This window comes from Melospiza georgiana, chromosome 6, assembly GCF_028018845.1.
Source record: "Melospiza georgiana isolate bMelGeo1 chromosome 6, bMelGeo1.pri, whole genome shotgun sequence".
In the NCBI taxonomy this organism is placed as follows: domain Eukaryota; kingdom Metazoa; phylum Chordata; class Aves; order Passeriformes; family Passerellidae; genus Melospiza; species Melospiza georgiana.
Genome location: NC_080435.1, coordinates 16,342,964 through 16,358,192, shown reverse-complemented (window position 1 = coordinate 16,358,192; position 15,229 = coordinate 16,342,964).

Below are 15,229 nucleotides of genomic sequence, written 5' to 3'. Positions count from 1 at the left end.
GAGTAATTAGTGAAGTATTAGTGTTATTATTATTTCCTGACATTAACTCTCCTGCTACTTGTCCATCCTTTTCTCAGGCCCAGCAAAATGGTGTGTGGCTTTAACAGCTGAAGAGCATTTTTTTATTGCTGGTCCCTCTCTGAGCTCTGAAGTTCAGTGCCTTCCCTCTACTGAGCTATGTGGGTGGTAAGTGCCTTAGAAGAGTATAGCTTAAGCAGGAAGTGGAATATGTTTAATTAGTGGAGTTTTTGTCATTGGAGCACTGTTTTCCAAATGCACTGTTTTGGTGTTTTTTAAAATCTGCAAAGCAAATACAAATGTAGTTTATAACAACTATTTAATTGCGCCACAATGTATAATAACTAGTATCTATTAACATGACTGTTGTGATTTTAAAATGAATGAGTCATTTTATAGCATGACTCCAAATAAAGCCATCATAGAAGTGGCCAAGGCACAAAATGAGAGGAGTCAATTTACCAGACATCCCAGCCAGGAATTGTCCCTTTGTCCTCTGAAGGTGGGAACTATAATTAAGAACAGGAGGTTTGTCCTGCCCATTCCTTTCCATGAGAATGAGTACCCCAGCATTTCTGACAGCCTCTACTTACCCTACTGCAAAGAGCATAATTGTTTGCTGTGCAGCAGGCAGCACAAGCACATCCTTCCCTCCTAACATCTGGTCTGGATAGATACTCCAGGGACCATGAGGAGATGCAGAGTGAGGTTTTTTTTCCCTCTCCCTCTTTCACTCTTTTTTCCCCCCAGCTATTACATGATAGCCAATTTTTGGCAGCTGTAGTTTTCCCTGGTGAAAAGTTTTTGTTCCCTAAACAGTAATGATAGAACTTCAGACCACATTGCAAACATTTATGTAATTTTTTTACACAAACCTGCCACATGTGTACCTTTTTGGTTACTGTGGTATTGTTCTCAGTATATCATAACTCTACAGTGTAAGGTAGTTATGAAAAGACATCCCTCCTGAAATTTCATTTTCTTAAGAACCAGAAATTTATTTCGAAGGCAACATTTTCTAAGAAAGACAAGTTTTATTTAAAGCATCTCTGTATGAAAGAGATAATCATTCAAGAGGCAATTTAGTCTATTTTCATAAAACTCTTTAGATCTTTCATCATCACATTTAATTGGCTTTTGTTGCGCTGAGCTGCTTTTGATACATTTTGATACTTTATTTAAAACCCACAATTACAGGTTGGAATCGTTATGGTCACTGAGGCAAATTCAGTTCTGAGGTAAGCCAGTGAAATAACACAATATCAGGGTTGGCAAGGTTGGAAAAGACCTCTAAGATCATAAACCCAGCCATTAACTCATCTGTGGTTCACCACTAAACCATGTCCCCAAGTGCCACATCCAAACCTTTTTTTGAACATTTTCAGGGATGGTGACTCAACCACTTCCCTTGGCAGCCTGTTCCATTGCTTGATAACCTTTTTGGCAAATAAATTTTTCCTAATATCCAATCTAAATCTCCCCTGGAAAAAAATTAGTCTATTTCCTCTTGTCCTGCCTTGTTAGATGGGAGAAGAAACTATTTTGATTTATGTTTTTTAAACACACCAATTTGCATAGAAGCTTCCTTTAAGATCTTCAGTATTAAATCAGCCTTGTTTGTCCTATTCAATATTTCCATTGAAAACAAAAAGATGAGCAAGATGAATGGGAATGCTGCATAGAACAACCTGCTGGCCATTTGTAGAAAACAAAGCAACTTGTGTCATATGGGTCACAACCCCCTGCAGGCTGGGGGCAGAGTGGTTGGAAAAAGCTGATTGGTGAGAGAGTTCTCAACAGAAACTGTTCAATTAATCTAAGCAGTTTCATTTTGATTACTAAACCAAATCCGTCTGCATTGATCCAGGGGACTCATTCAAAGGACCTGCCCATTTTTGCAGCCATAACTTTGTAGAGCAACTCTGATCTTTTGGATGCGACACCTCTAAAAGAGTCAAAATTTTGGGGTTCAAAATGTGCTGCGTTTTTTTTCTATGATCTTGTAACAATCACAGCATGCTCGTTATTTTGGGGATGTGATAACATGATGCAGATTGGAAAAGCCTCATGTTACATCATCTTTGGTGACTGAAAGTAAAAATTCTTGAAATGGGTGGAGAGAGAATTGTTAAGAATTGTTACCATTCCCTGCCACCCTGAAATGATAACTGCTTGGAAAACATCCAGAATGATATTGAAGTGCCTAAAAAAGTAAATATTTATTCTGCACACAAATCTTTTCGATCTGTCAGTAGCTGAATTTGATTATTCTTCTGTTGGTTTCTATTATTTGACTGGGTATTTGCAGACAGATGGCCTCTTATAGTGTTAATAAAAACAACTTATGTAGAACGATTGGGCTGTATAGTAATTGGGGAAATACTGAGGATTAGGAAAGAGAATAGCCTGCCAAAACCTAATGTCTGTTTATACATGTTTAATTCCTTCTTATAGCAAATGAAGCTTTTCTTCTTCAGACATGTTCCCTTACTCTGGTCAAGTAAGGCTAGAGTGAGGTACTGAGGAACTGAGATTTGTAGGTCCAACTCATCTTCCTGTCACATTTCACTGGTCAGACAAACAACATTTATATATATATTTGAGTTTGATTTTAATAGCCAAAGTCCTTGTACATTTGAACCTGTGTCAGCAAATCTCTAAAATGCTACAAACTCCAAATGATGCAAGAAAAGCTGAGATGAGGCTGAACTGTGAATGGAGTTAACCAAAAGGCAAATGATTTTCTGTTCCCTGTCAACAGGGGACCCCAGTCTCCCTTTTGCTTTGTACTGTAGCAGCCATTCTGTTTGTTGAAAATCTTTGAAATCACAAGTGTCACCCACCCTCATGTAGTAAAAACAGAAATAAAGAAAGTTTAACAAAGAATTAAAAGAGATAAAACTTCAATAGAAAATATTCAGCACAAATATTTGGTGCACTTCACCAAGATGCAATGTTTTAAATTCATTGTGGTTACATGATGTGAAAAGAAAACCTCTGCTTTTGCAATAATGCCATTAGTTCCTCTCCCTCTTCCTTCTCTTCCCTTGAAAGAAAAATATGACCAGCTTTCTCTGCTTTAGGTTTTTAGGTAACTCTGCAATGAAATGGCCAAATTCAGCCTATAAGCATGAGACATTTTGAAACATACTCATAGATGAGTGAGGAGGGAACCTAGAGAAGCCTCCTCAAACCTACTTGGCAAAGGCTTCTATCAGCTAGAACTGGGGGGAACTGGAGGTCAGATCCTTCCCTCCTGATCACAGAGATCTGCAATGTGCCTGTCAACACCTGAGCTTTGGATTTTCCACACATCCTTGAAAACCAGTGCAGAGAAAGAGGTCCTTTTAGGATAGCCAGGCACTTCCATCAGATGGGCTGCGCTGTGCCACCAAGTTGCCTTTTTTCTTCATGGACAATTAAAGTGACTCATTCAGACAGACTCGTCCCCATTACAGGTCCCTCTGCTTTGTCACCTGCATCCCACCCCAGCTGCCTGCTGGTGCATGGTGCCTCTGAATAGCACAGCATGTTCATGCTTGTGCTGGAGCAGACTGGGCTTTTCCCTCTTGGCTGTTGATGCTCAAGACAGAATGCATCCTGTGATGAAAGGAAATCATGCACAATGCAGTTCAAAGTAGCAAAACTGTTTGCTGAGCTGGCAGGAAATTTAATTTAGCACATGGGACCTTATCCTGCAAAGATTAAATATTCTTATTCAGATGAGAATGAAAACCTTGTGATTGCCTTATCAACTGAAACATGTGTAGGGCTTCCAGTAACCAAGCCATAAAAGCACTGATATAGTTGTGCACTTTACAAAGGTTCTCCTAGTCCTTCCCCTTGTTCCTCTGAAAATGGTTTTGCTAAGACAGGATGACTGCCTGTACTACTGGCATAACCTCACCCAGTTTGCAGTTTACCATATTATCAGTATCAATTCAGCTCAACAGAGCCAAATGGGTGAGCTGTAGACAAGGGAATATGAGATCAGAGCAGGCTGGTATGATCCCTCTTTCTTGCTCTTTAGTTTCTTTTCTAAAAAATTCCCCAGGCTTACATCAAATGATTCTGGTATTTAAAAGTCTGATTTAAATTTTGAAGAAAGAAACATCTGTATTTTTCTTCTTGTTTAATTTTGTTCTTTCACACAGCAAAGTGTCAATGGCAGGGTCTAACCATGTAGATGCACTACAAACCCCTGTATTTTCACACTCTGAGCTGCAGATTGGATGCTGCAGAAAACCTGCTGGCAAGACTCTGGGAAACCATTACTACATCTTTAGCATGGTGTTATTCTCTTTTCCTTTTCTTCCCAAGGGTGCTGCTGCTGGCCTAAATTGTAATTTAGAGGAGGATATCAGGCTAACAGGAGGTCTGATGTCACCTCTCAGTCCAGCTTCCCTCAGAACACAGCACCTGCCATGGCAGCAGAGCTGTCACCTGGTTGAGACCCAATGTGGCCAGTCCTACCAAACTTGTCAAATCCAAGTAGCCCAGCCCTGAAGTGGCACACACAGTCCCTGGGATGGCAAGGCTGGGGGGCTTTGTGCTCAAATGCAGGGACTCAGCTGGGGGACAGTTCACTCGAGCGAGGCCAAAACCAGCAAGGCTCATGAGACTCAAGAGCAGCAGAGTTGAGCAGAAAGAGAGCTCCCACTCACAGAGGTCCTCTTGGGGTCCTGTGACAAGTGCTGTGGGTGTCTGTGCTCAAAATCCTCTTCCTGCCACTACTAAAGTATGGTTGTGTAGTAAGAACCTGCAGAATGCTGCTTCAGTAAGATAATACAGAATTTTCTTAGCAACCTATTAAAAGGGAATATTAGTAATATTTATAGGAGTATTAAGAATAGCCATGTAATTTCTAGTTTTCACAAGAGATCAAACCATTTTTAGGGTGCCTTAGGAAGTCAGTCTGGCATTATTTTCCTGTTGGGAAGTTAGAGTAGCTTTTGTAGGCAATGTACAGAAAGCTGAGTGCTCTGCATTAAAGTTTAGATGATCAATAGATTCCTTTGTTTAGGGAACCTGATGTTAAAAGAAGAAATTTCTTGCCTATGTACTGCCTTGGCCTATGAGTCCTTGTTGTTGCTAATAAAAGTCCTTTCAGTGCACTGAGTGATCAGATTCCTAAACATCTTTCTATAAAAGCATTAGATAGAACAAAAATAGAGAAAAGAAAGAAACTCCTAAAGTCTGCCTTTCCACAGGTAATGTATCTTTGAATATGAATTTCAAAGTGGGTAGAGAACATGCTTCTGCTTGGCATGGAAATAAATAGTGGAAATAATAAAAAACTCAGGAAATATTCTTAGCTTATCAGCTCTATGGGTGTATTAGCAACTTAGATGAGAATAATTTTCATGATGAAAAGTTAACTGTGCATGTTTCTGAACTGTTATTGCAAAATAAGAGGAAGGGGGAAGTTTAATAACTACTGTTTTGGGTTGGGCTCCTTTCTGTGCTTTTACATATCTTTTAACAGCTGTGGGCAGGGGACCATGGAGCGGACATGTTTCTGTTCTCAAATGGAAAAAAATAACCTTCAGAAATTTTCATTGGACAATATTCAAAAACCAAGAGCACTTAAATTTTTCCTCAGGCAAGAAGCCATTATACAAAAAGACAAATTGCAGGAACCACCCAAACAGACCAAAATTTTCAATAATTTTCTTTGTTTGAGGTTTGTTTTGACATAGTGTTCATTTCTACACTCAATCTTCTGAGTGTGAATTCACCCAATTTCACAATTTGAGTGTGACCTCTTTAACACCCAACCTATTAAACAGCACTGCATGGACAACTTCTGGATAATAAGAAAAATAACTTAGCAAAATAATATTTTAAAGGAAGGTTGATACCTTGTAAATGTGGATGTATTAAAGTTGTGTTAATAAATGTTCAGGTTTGGCCTCCTATAGAAGAATATATTGCTTTTTCATAAGTTCTGGATGTGTGCAAGTCCCACTGGAGATGAGAGCAGATGCTACTTTGAAAGCCAAATTACTTTTCTAGAAACTTCTATATGGATTCTGAGGTACAGATTTTCTTTCTAGAATGGACAAAGCAATGCTAGCTAAGCTCCTAATACATTTAAGACTTTTAAAATCTTTTCTCATGGATTCAGAATTTAAATATGCAAATTCAAATTCTGCTTTGCTCATGAGTCCACACTGTTGCTGCCTCTCCATGACAGCTGATGTGCACTGGTGGGAAATGTTGAGCCAAACTCTAGTGTAGGCAATGCCAGAGAGGCTATTCCTGTGTTTTTGGGAAGCACTTCAAGACAGCAGTGCAGTAAAGCGTTTCTTTTGTGTGTTATACTCAAGCCCAGATGCAGCCACATTGTCTTCAGTGAATTGGTTAAATGATGCAAGTTAAAGGAAGAGCTGAGAGAATTCTGCCCGATCAGAGGCTGACAGGGCAAACAGTCAGACTCTGGCCAACTGGAGCTTTTTTCCTACGCATTGGAAACCTCTGCTGCAGCTTTGATTCATTCTTTACCACTCTGTGTCACATCACCTCTTCAGTTCCCAGAGCCTCCCCAGAAAGCATCAGATCTCTTTAGTGACTGAATTAGCTGTTTGTTTGCCCATGGCACCATGCTGATGTTTCCAAGGTCCTCTGAGGAAGCCCTCCTTTGCATTATTTGGTGCCATATAAAGGTCTTAATTTTTATCAAGGTTACTTATGAGCACTGCATTTTTTGCTAATTCTTGCTAATTTCATCTGGCTGAGGCTGACACCAACTCTCTGCCTTGCCTGACCTCTTGTGAAGAGGAAGCAAGATGATGTTTTGTTGTTTTTTTCACAACTGATCTCCAGAGGAGAAATTCCCAATTCAATCCGCAGTGCTCTGCAACACAATTCCCTCCTGACATCCTCTTCCAGCCTCTCTTTACTGTAAATTGCAAGGACTCCATTGAGCTGGAAGCCTCCCCTGGCATTGTACATGCAGCAGACAGCAGTGATTTCACAGAGCTCCCTCCTGACCTGACTGTGGCTCTGGAGACTTTGAATGGTTGAATGGGAATGGCTGGGGAGACTTTAAATGGGCTGGAGACCTGTGGAGGATGGGTGCAGTTGGAAAAACTGCCCAAAGCAAAGAAGTCAGATGTGCAAGGGAGACCAACAGCAGCATCAGTGTCAGCACTACTGAGTCATCTCCCTGTTGGAACCAAACACAACAGTGACACTGCCCAGCCAATGCCTTCCCTGCAAAGAAGTGATTTATTTTTCACCCTCTGTAAAATGAAAGTCTTCCATTCTTTAAGCTCATGAAACCACTCTCTGTTTACTGAGTTCAGTTGCATTTAAGCAACTTGTGTGTGTGTTACATGGCAGATGAGTTCCTTGGCATTTATGCAATGGGAAAAAATTCAGATGAGTAAACTCGTGTTTTATGACTCAGCAGACATCATCTCAGTTTCTGGCTCTCACATGATCTCTTTCTACAACCTTGGCCAAGCTCCTTAATCACTTACTGTGCCATCCCTAAACACCTTCCCTTATCTGTGTCTCCTACCCATCACCTCTGTATTGCAAATGTTATCCTACATATTTGTGTAGCACTCACCAGCAAAGAAACTTTGCTCCTGATAATCCCAAGGCATCACTGGGATTAACAGTAATATCTGAGTAATCAACCACGCCATTTCCTCATCTTTTAACATGTCCTCTGGATGCCTTCCAAAAATTGCCATACTAGAAACTAGAGCACTAATAAGAATGTATCTCCTGTCATGTATTTTGGCTAAAGGCTCCAGAAATAGGGAACTTTCAATGCTGAAAGACTCAGCACAGATGCTGTGCCAGCAGGGAACAAGGATGCAAAAGGAGAATTGGAGTCATGAGCTGCCTTGCAGCTACTGCGAAGAGTGAAGCTCTATTTATTCACTATAACATTCTCTGTCTCATCTTCTTCCTGACAGAATGTTATGCATAGGTGACAGAACCCAGAAAATACTCTTTGTTGCCTCCCCATATGCTTAGAGTTATCAGGAGATACTTTTCACAGGAGTCTGCCTCCTGTAAGACATTCCCAGGCACAGATCAAGGAAAGGGAAAGTGAAATGCTCCCTAAAGAGCTGCCTTTGGAGATGTTGCAACACATGAGATACCATGAAGTACCTCTACACCTATATCACCTGTAGGCAGAGTGCCACATAACCCAAAAGTAGTTCTGAAATTCAGCAAAAGCTGACAGTAGCCATAGTAGTAGGTTTAAAAAAGAAATAAATGCCAAAGACAGGACTAAATGAGAGAACCCCTCCTTCTCAATCAGTTTCAGGTGAGAACTCCTCCTTCTCAATCATTTTCAGGTGGGCCCAGTTTTGCCACTCAGAAGCAGCTGGTTAGGAGTGGTCTCTTTTGGAGTGCCCAAGGGCTATATAAGCATTTGTGTGGCGGTAGCTCCCTGTTTGATCTGTTCTCCCAAGCAGCATCTCTGTAGCAAGAGCAGTGGATTCCTCAGCACTGCAATGTCTCCTGCAGTGAGAGGGAGCTCCCACGATGTCCCATGGCAAGCTGCTAAGGTGAGTGGTGGGATAACTCTGCTCAGGAGATAGCCCAGGGTAAAGAGGCAAGGCGATAGCACAGGCTTTCCAGAGTCCTGCTCCAGTTGGAGAGGGTTTCTGTGCTCTGTTATGAAGTGCTGGATGTTTACATTTTGCTTTTCCTGTCAGAAGAAATAGGTCTGGCAAACAGCCAGCAAGCTATTTTTGGAAAACTATTTTCCTGGTAATTAAAAGCACCTGGGCAGACTTTCCTTGTCCAAACAGCAGTGTCTGGCCAGGCCAAGCTTTTAGGGTCAGCATTTCAGACATGGAACAGCTTTAACAGTGGCAGGAACTCAAGAATTGATCCCCACTGAGCATTTCAATGGGAATCAATTCTGGCAAGCTTTGGTCCATGTCCCTGCACTTCATGGCATCTCATGCCTTTAGATGGCTTTCACTTTGGCAAAGATTTTTTTTTGTTGTTTTTCAGTACCCATGCCATATCTGTCATATCTTCCTCATCAAAGTTCTGTCTTCCTCCTTGATTTTTTTCTCCTGCTTTTCAGTATCTGTGAGGTTAGTTTTGGCATGTTTTGGCCCATTGCACTGCACCTCACTTCCTCCCAGACCCTTTTCTTATTGACACAAAGTGCACAAAGTGTGGCGATTTTCTGAGGTTTTTGGGTTTTTTTCAGTTGCATTTCATTTGATCCTATCTCCTTTCCAGAATGTTTGTAAGTCTTGTTTTTCTGTTCTGCAAGATTCCCTTTCCCTTCCCTGGAATTGATTCAAGGTATTCCTTCTTCACCTCATGCATCCTGAATGTTGATTTTCAACCCAAGTTACATATGACAAAGGACTGAGTGAAAGTCTGTGGCTGCTTAAGTGTCAAAAGCTCCTCAAACCCCAGGCTTTCCTTTTGGCTCTGCCAGGTGTTCAAAGATCATGAGAAGAGCTTATCATGTGTTTTTTGCCTCACCCCTCCCACCTTCTGGGTTATGGTCCTTTATGGAGCTTTTGGATCATTATTCAGGATCTGACCATATTTCATTTAAAATAAAAGCTTGGAGTCTTTCCCGCTTGTGACGCAAATGCAAGAGCTTCCGCAAAGAAAAAAGCCACTGCCATGAAGTTGGCAGTCACACCGTTAAAGGTGGTGCTGCTGTAGTCAAAGTGAAATTAAATCAAAGAAATTGAGATTCTTTATTGCTGTCTGGCAGCAAGATCAGACTTTGCACTGCATTTTGGCTGCTGCTACTTCTTTACAAGTCAATGGGTGTGTCTTAGCGGATGCATTGTGGCTACCTACTGATGTCTGGGGAGGGCAGGGGGGCTGGCAGCACCTCCTGAGAGCAAGATTTATCTGTTGGCTAACAGCTGTGTTCCAGCTTCTCATGGCAGAGCCCAGGTGAGGCAGTAAAGCTCACGTGGCCAAAGCAAGCGCTGTAGCTGGTGGCATACCAAGAGGGAATGTGGCCCACATATCCACATGGATAAATGAGTTATAGAAGGAACAGGACATGGATGGCAGGCTGCTGTGTCCAGAGAAGGAAGGCTGAGGAACAAGGGGAGGCAAATTAAGGAATCTAATTGAAAGGAATAGCACCACCACTGCTAAATAAGTTCCTCACATCTTCTGTTTCTCTGCTAAAGCTCGTTTTTCTTTTGCCTGTGCCTGTCTCAACTTCTTCCTCAGCCCATGCTTTTATACAGCACCAAGCTCCAGTGACACACATGAAATAGGTCAGTTCATACACAAAAGGGAGTTACTCCATCAAATCTTTAATCCTCTAAAGAAAAATCTAAATGATTTCTCTTATCTATAAGGCTTGTTTAGAAAATCAAAAGTTCTAATGAGCATGCAGGCAGCAATCAATATTACTCTTTCTGTATCTTAAGACCTGGGCAAGTTAAAACCTGGGGACCTCTTAAACAGGAGAACAGCAAATAAAATTTTGATAGTTAATCAGAATCTCTTGGCTACTCAGGTTAATACATTCATTGTTTTAACTTTAATTTTGAATCATCTACCTTCAGACAAAGACTTGCTGCATTGTGGATATACGTACCCCTTGTAGAATCAGAACTGGCATATAGACTAGGTAAGATTGATGCTGCAACAAATCATTTAAATTGGTTGTAGTTATCTCACCAAACCATATATTAATAGTAAAAGCAAGATCAAGTTCTGGTGAAGAAAAAATATGCTTTCTACAAGAGAAACTTAATCACTTTTATTCCCCAGATTAATTAAGTATGCTGGATATAGGAAATGAATTAATTTTGAAAATGCTCCATTATAATTCCCTCTGATAACCACTAAGAAGCAAAAGCACATCTTCCATTATCTCCTGCTTTCCTCAGCTACAGGAATTAGAAATCACTCAGAAGGACACAGTGCTTTGAAGCTACAAGACACCCACCTGCCTGGGACCCAGGCAAGGCTGCTCACATTGCTGTACTAGATGGGCCTGGTGAGTATTCCCATGACAATGATTCTTTCCCTCTATCTGTCATTGAGTGCCACTCTCAGAGTGCATTAGCACAAAGAAGCCAGTAACTGAGAGTGAAGAGCTTAGTCCTGGCAGAAAGCCCCAGCAGTGTCTGCTCTGTCAAAGATGACAGCAGAGTCTGACAGAAAGCCCATGCAATGTGCTTATGGCCTCTCCTGCAGTGCTTGCAGCCACACACTGAGTCCTACCTCTGCTTAGTGCAGTAGCAGCAGTGCTCCTTCAACAAGAAAAAACCCCTAGTTTCAATGTTTCACTGCCCTTGACCTCCTGATTTCCTCTTCTGGACAGTTTGATTCCTGATCAGCTGCTTTAAGTTATTTCATTGCTTTGGTATCACATGGAGGTATGAGCTCCACAGAGAAATAAGGCAGTAATTTTCTGCCATGCCCTTGATAACTGCTTCCCCCCCACCCTGTTCTCCTCCTGTTTCCATTCTCCCTGGGCACTGTTATTTCTCACCAAAAAGGAGCAGTTTTGCAGTGACACAGTTAATTTGAGCAAGTGTACTGCTGTAGAAGCACATGTAGTATTTACCTGAAAGGAGTTACATGCTTAATCTCTCAAGTAGCAACAGAGGTGACAGGTACAGCTCCTTAGCCAGGCACTTATGGGGACTAAAGGACTGCAAAGCCACATCACCTCTGGCAGAGGACATAGTCCATGGAGCCACTGCCCCTCTGCAAGGTGTGCTTTGGAGTTACTCTGCTCTGCAGCAATGAGTGAAGTATGCAAAGTGACAAATAATTCCTTGTTTTCATAGCCTCTAAAGCTGTTGTAACATCTTACATCTGTATAGATGCCCTCTAGAAAGTTCAGGATCTTTCAGAAAAGGGAAGTTTCCCCTTTTAAGAGGACAGATTATTCATCCAACCTTTAAGCTGTCAGCTGTAAAATTAATTTGGATTGTTACTGGTGACTGCCCATTGAAGCAGATAGAATCTAATCCATCAGCTTTTAAAAGGATCTGTACCTTCCATGGAGATTGTTAGTTGTGGATGTGACTTGCTTGCCCTTTGGACTCTTGTTTTCCTGGAGAGCACAAGTGCTGTTCAGAACAACCTGTTAAACTGAGGAATGACAGGTGGAAGCTCCGCACACACAAACTAATAATCCTAAAAGCAGTGTGCTGGTGCATCATTCTCATGCAAGAAGAACACAGGGAAATGGAATTATTTAATTCATTATTTGATGTATAGTTTATCGTTTCACTTACTAGAGTTTAGTGAACATTTGTTTAAAAGATTTTCCCAGTAGCATCAGAAGGCTGTATAGCACTGATTGGGTTGAAGTGCTAGATGGAAATTAGTTGGTTTTAAAAATAGATATTTTTAAAAATGCTACCAAAACCCAGAACCTGGGATTTTTGAAAAGGATGTATCAAGCTAGGCACTTGGCTCTCAATGAGAGTTGAAAGGCCAGCACAAGAATTTGGCCAGCTACGCCCCAGCATGTCTTAAAGGATGTTCAGGGCGGTGGTGCCACAGTAAATAGCAGACTGTTGCCAAAACACCATTTCCAGTCAGACAGGACAAGTAAACGAATAAAGATCAGAGCACATCACCAGGCATTAGAATTGCAAGGGCAGGGATGCAAATTCAGAGCCAAGGAGTTCAACTGTGCTAGCTGGGATGTGAACTGATAATTTTTGATGTCAGCTTTTGTTTTCTTCCCAGGAAGATGTCTTCCTAACCTTCTTGCCATCTTGCTGTTTAAGCTAAGGGTTGCTGCCAAGCTGCTTGAAACCATCCCAATTCAACTACAGTGGTTTGAGCACAGTAAGTAGGACCTGATATCCACCAAGAGAAGCCATAAGAGATCTTTCTGATGTACAGTGATGGATGCAAACACTTCAGGGATTCAGTTTAACCTCTTCCTTTTTGCCTCTTTGCTTCCTGTCATTTTTTGCACACCTTTGTAGAAAAGAGATGTTTACATTAAAGCAGGCATTTGCGCAGAAAATACTGGTTATGTGTAAAACAGGCCAGTTGCATTCCAGCCAGTAGTTTTATTGCTCAGAAAACTGCTTCTCCCACTTTTATGATATTGCCAAATGTACATTGCCGTGAAAGTAGTTCATGCTTCAGTACCATCTGTTGAACAAGCACAAGATGATGTGCCTGTATTTTAGGAGCAATCTCTGCAATGGACCAAAAGTTAAATGACCCTGAAGATGCTAATTGCTCTCCTGGGATGTCCAGAAGCAGCCAGTTCCTCATATAGTTGACATGCATCACACTTGGAAGACTTCTGCATCATTTCTCCACATTATTACTTATGGGGAGAAGGGCAGGGTTAGGGGTAGGGCTTTGCTAATAAGCAAAACATTATAAATGCTCAGCATTCAAACTGTGCTCCACCCTCCCACCACAATTTGTAATGTCAGAAGAAAGAGAAAAGGAGGCTGACCCATTTTGTCAAAGAATTTTGGTAGATTTAATTTTTAACCTTTTAACTTTTTCCTTCTTTAATGGCTATCTGTCACATTGGGATTTCAGCAGTCATCTATGACTCTGGAATGGCAATCCTCTGATGAGGAACTCTTGGTGCTGTGTAAGCATTGGTTTTATTGCAAGTGGTGTCACAACCATGGTATTTCTGACAAATTTCTTAAGGTTTCAGTGCTTACAGATGACAGGGTGTGTTGTGGGAGATCGTGGCAGATGGGGCCTCTGGACAGCATAATGTATCCGGCCACTCCCTTTTCTAATGCCCTTTCTAATGCCAGAGGTTGCCTGTTGTGCACACACCTGCTGGCTTCCAGGAGGCAGGTGATTTCACTCTTTATCAAGGGCAGACTCAGCTGTTGTAATGCTTTGTAGCACCAAGTTTAGCTTGGTGCTATTTCATTTGGATTATATGGTGTCATTTATGGGACTTAAATAGTAATTGAAAGTGATTCTGCTGGAACTTTATATGCTGAGAAAAATTTATGCCTTCCTTTTGTGAGCTTGGAGACAAGGACAAAAAAAAAACCTGGCAGATGGAGAAGGGGAAACATTTCTGCCAGCCTCTGGTATTTGCCAGAATCCTGACAGTCACTGCTTCCTGGGTCTCCATGCTACCTCAGGGCTCTAGCTCCTGTGTGGGGCAGCTGAGCTGTGGCTGTGGCCTCTGGTGATATGGCAGGGACTGTCTGTACTGAGCAGGGCTTTCCTCTTGCCTGTTCTGCAAGTCTGAGTAAAACTCTGGTGTATATTTATCATGCTAGAGCCCTTTGCAACCCATGACATTACTCCTGGCTGAAACCAAGTGATTGCATGGGACCTTGCACTGGAGAGGTTCCTACTGGAACAGAATCCACTCATTCCTGCATAGAAGATGACCTGTTTAAAGGGCTGGTGTCTGCTTGAACTCAAATCACTTACAAAAGGATTCTGTTGTGCTAGAAGTAGCTCAAGTGGTGTAGAATTGTTCATCTGTTGAGTTGGAAGGGATCCCAAACACAGATCCCAAAAAATCCAGCTCCTGGCCCTGTGCAGGAGAACTCCCAAAATCACACCATGTGCATTGTCCAAACTCTGTCAGGCTTGCGGCTGTGACCACCTCCATGGGGAGCCTGTTCCAGTGTCCAACCACCCTCTGGGTAAAGAACCTACCCTGGCTCAACATCAGGCCATTCCCTTGGGTCCTGTCACAGTCACCACTGAGATGAGTGTCTGCCCCTCCTCTTCCCCTCTGGAGGAAGTTGTAACTGCAGTGAGGTCTCCCCTCAGCCTCCTCTTCCTCAGCTTGAATGGACCAAGTGACCTCAGCTGCTCCTCATACAGCTTCACCTCCAGGCCCTTTGCCACCTTCTCAGCTTTTCTTTTGATGCTTTCTAATACCCCTCTATCTTTCTTATATTGTAGCACCCAAAACTGCACACAAGGCTCGAGGTGAGGCCACACCAGGGCAGAGCAGGACAATCACCTCCCCTGACAGGCTGCTGATGCTGAGCCTGAGGCATCCCAGGACACGGCTGGCCCTCGTGGCTGCCAGGGCAGCTGACTCAATGCTTCGGAGTGTGCTAGTCTGTGTGATTTTAATGCATATTTTCCCTTCAATTACTATGTGAAATATATCCTCCCACTCACCTGCCTTCCCACACAGAGGAAGTTGGCCACTGAGTGAATTTAAGAGATTGAAGGTGTTACCCACTTCCAAAAAGTCACTTTCAGCTATGGCACTTTAAAGTCCTCTTGAAAGTTTTGTAAAACAAAA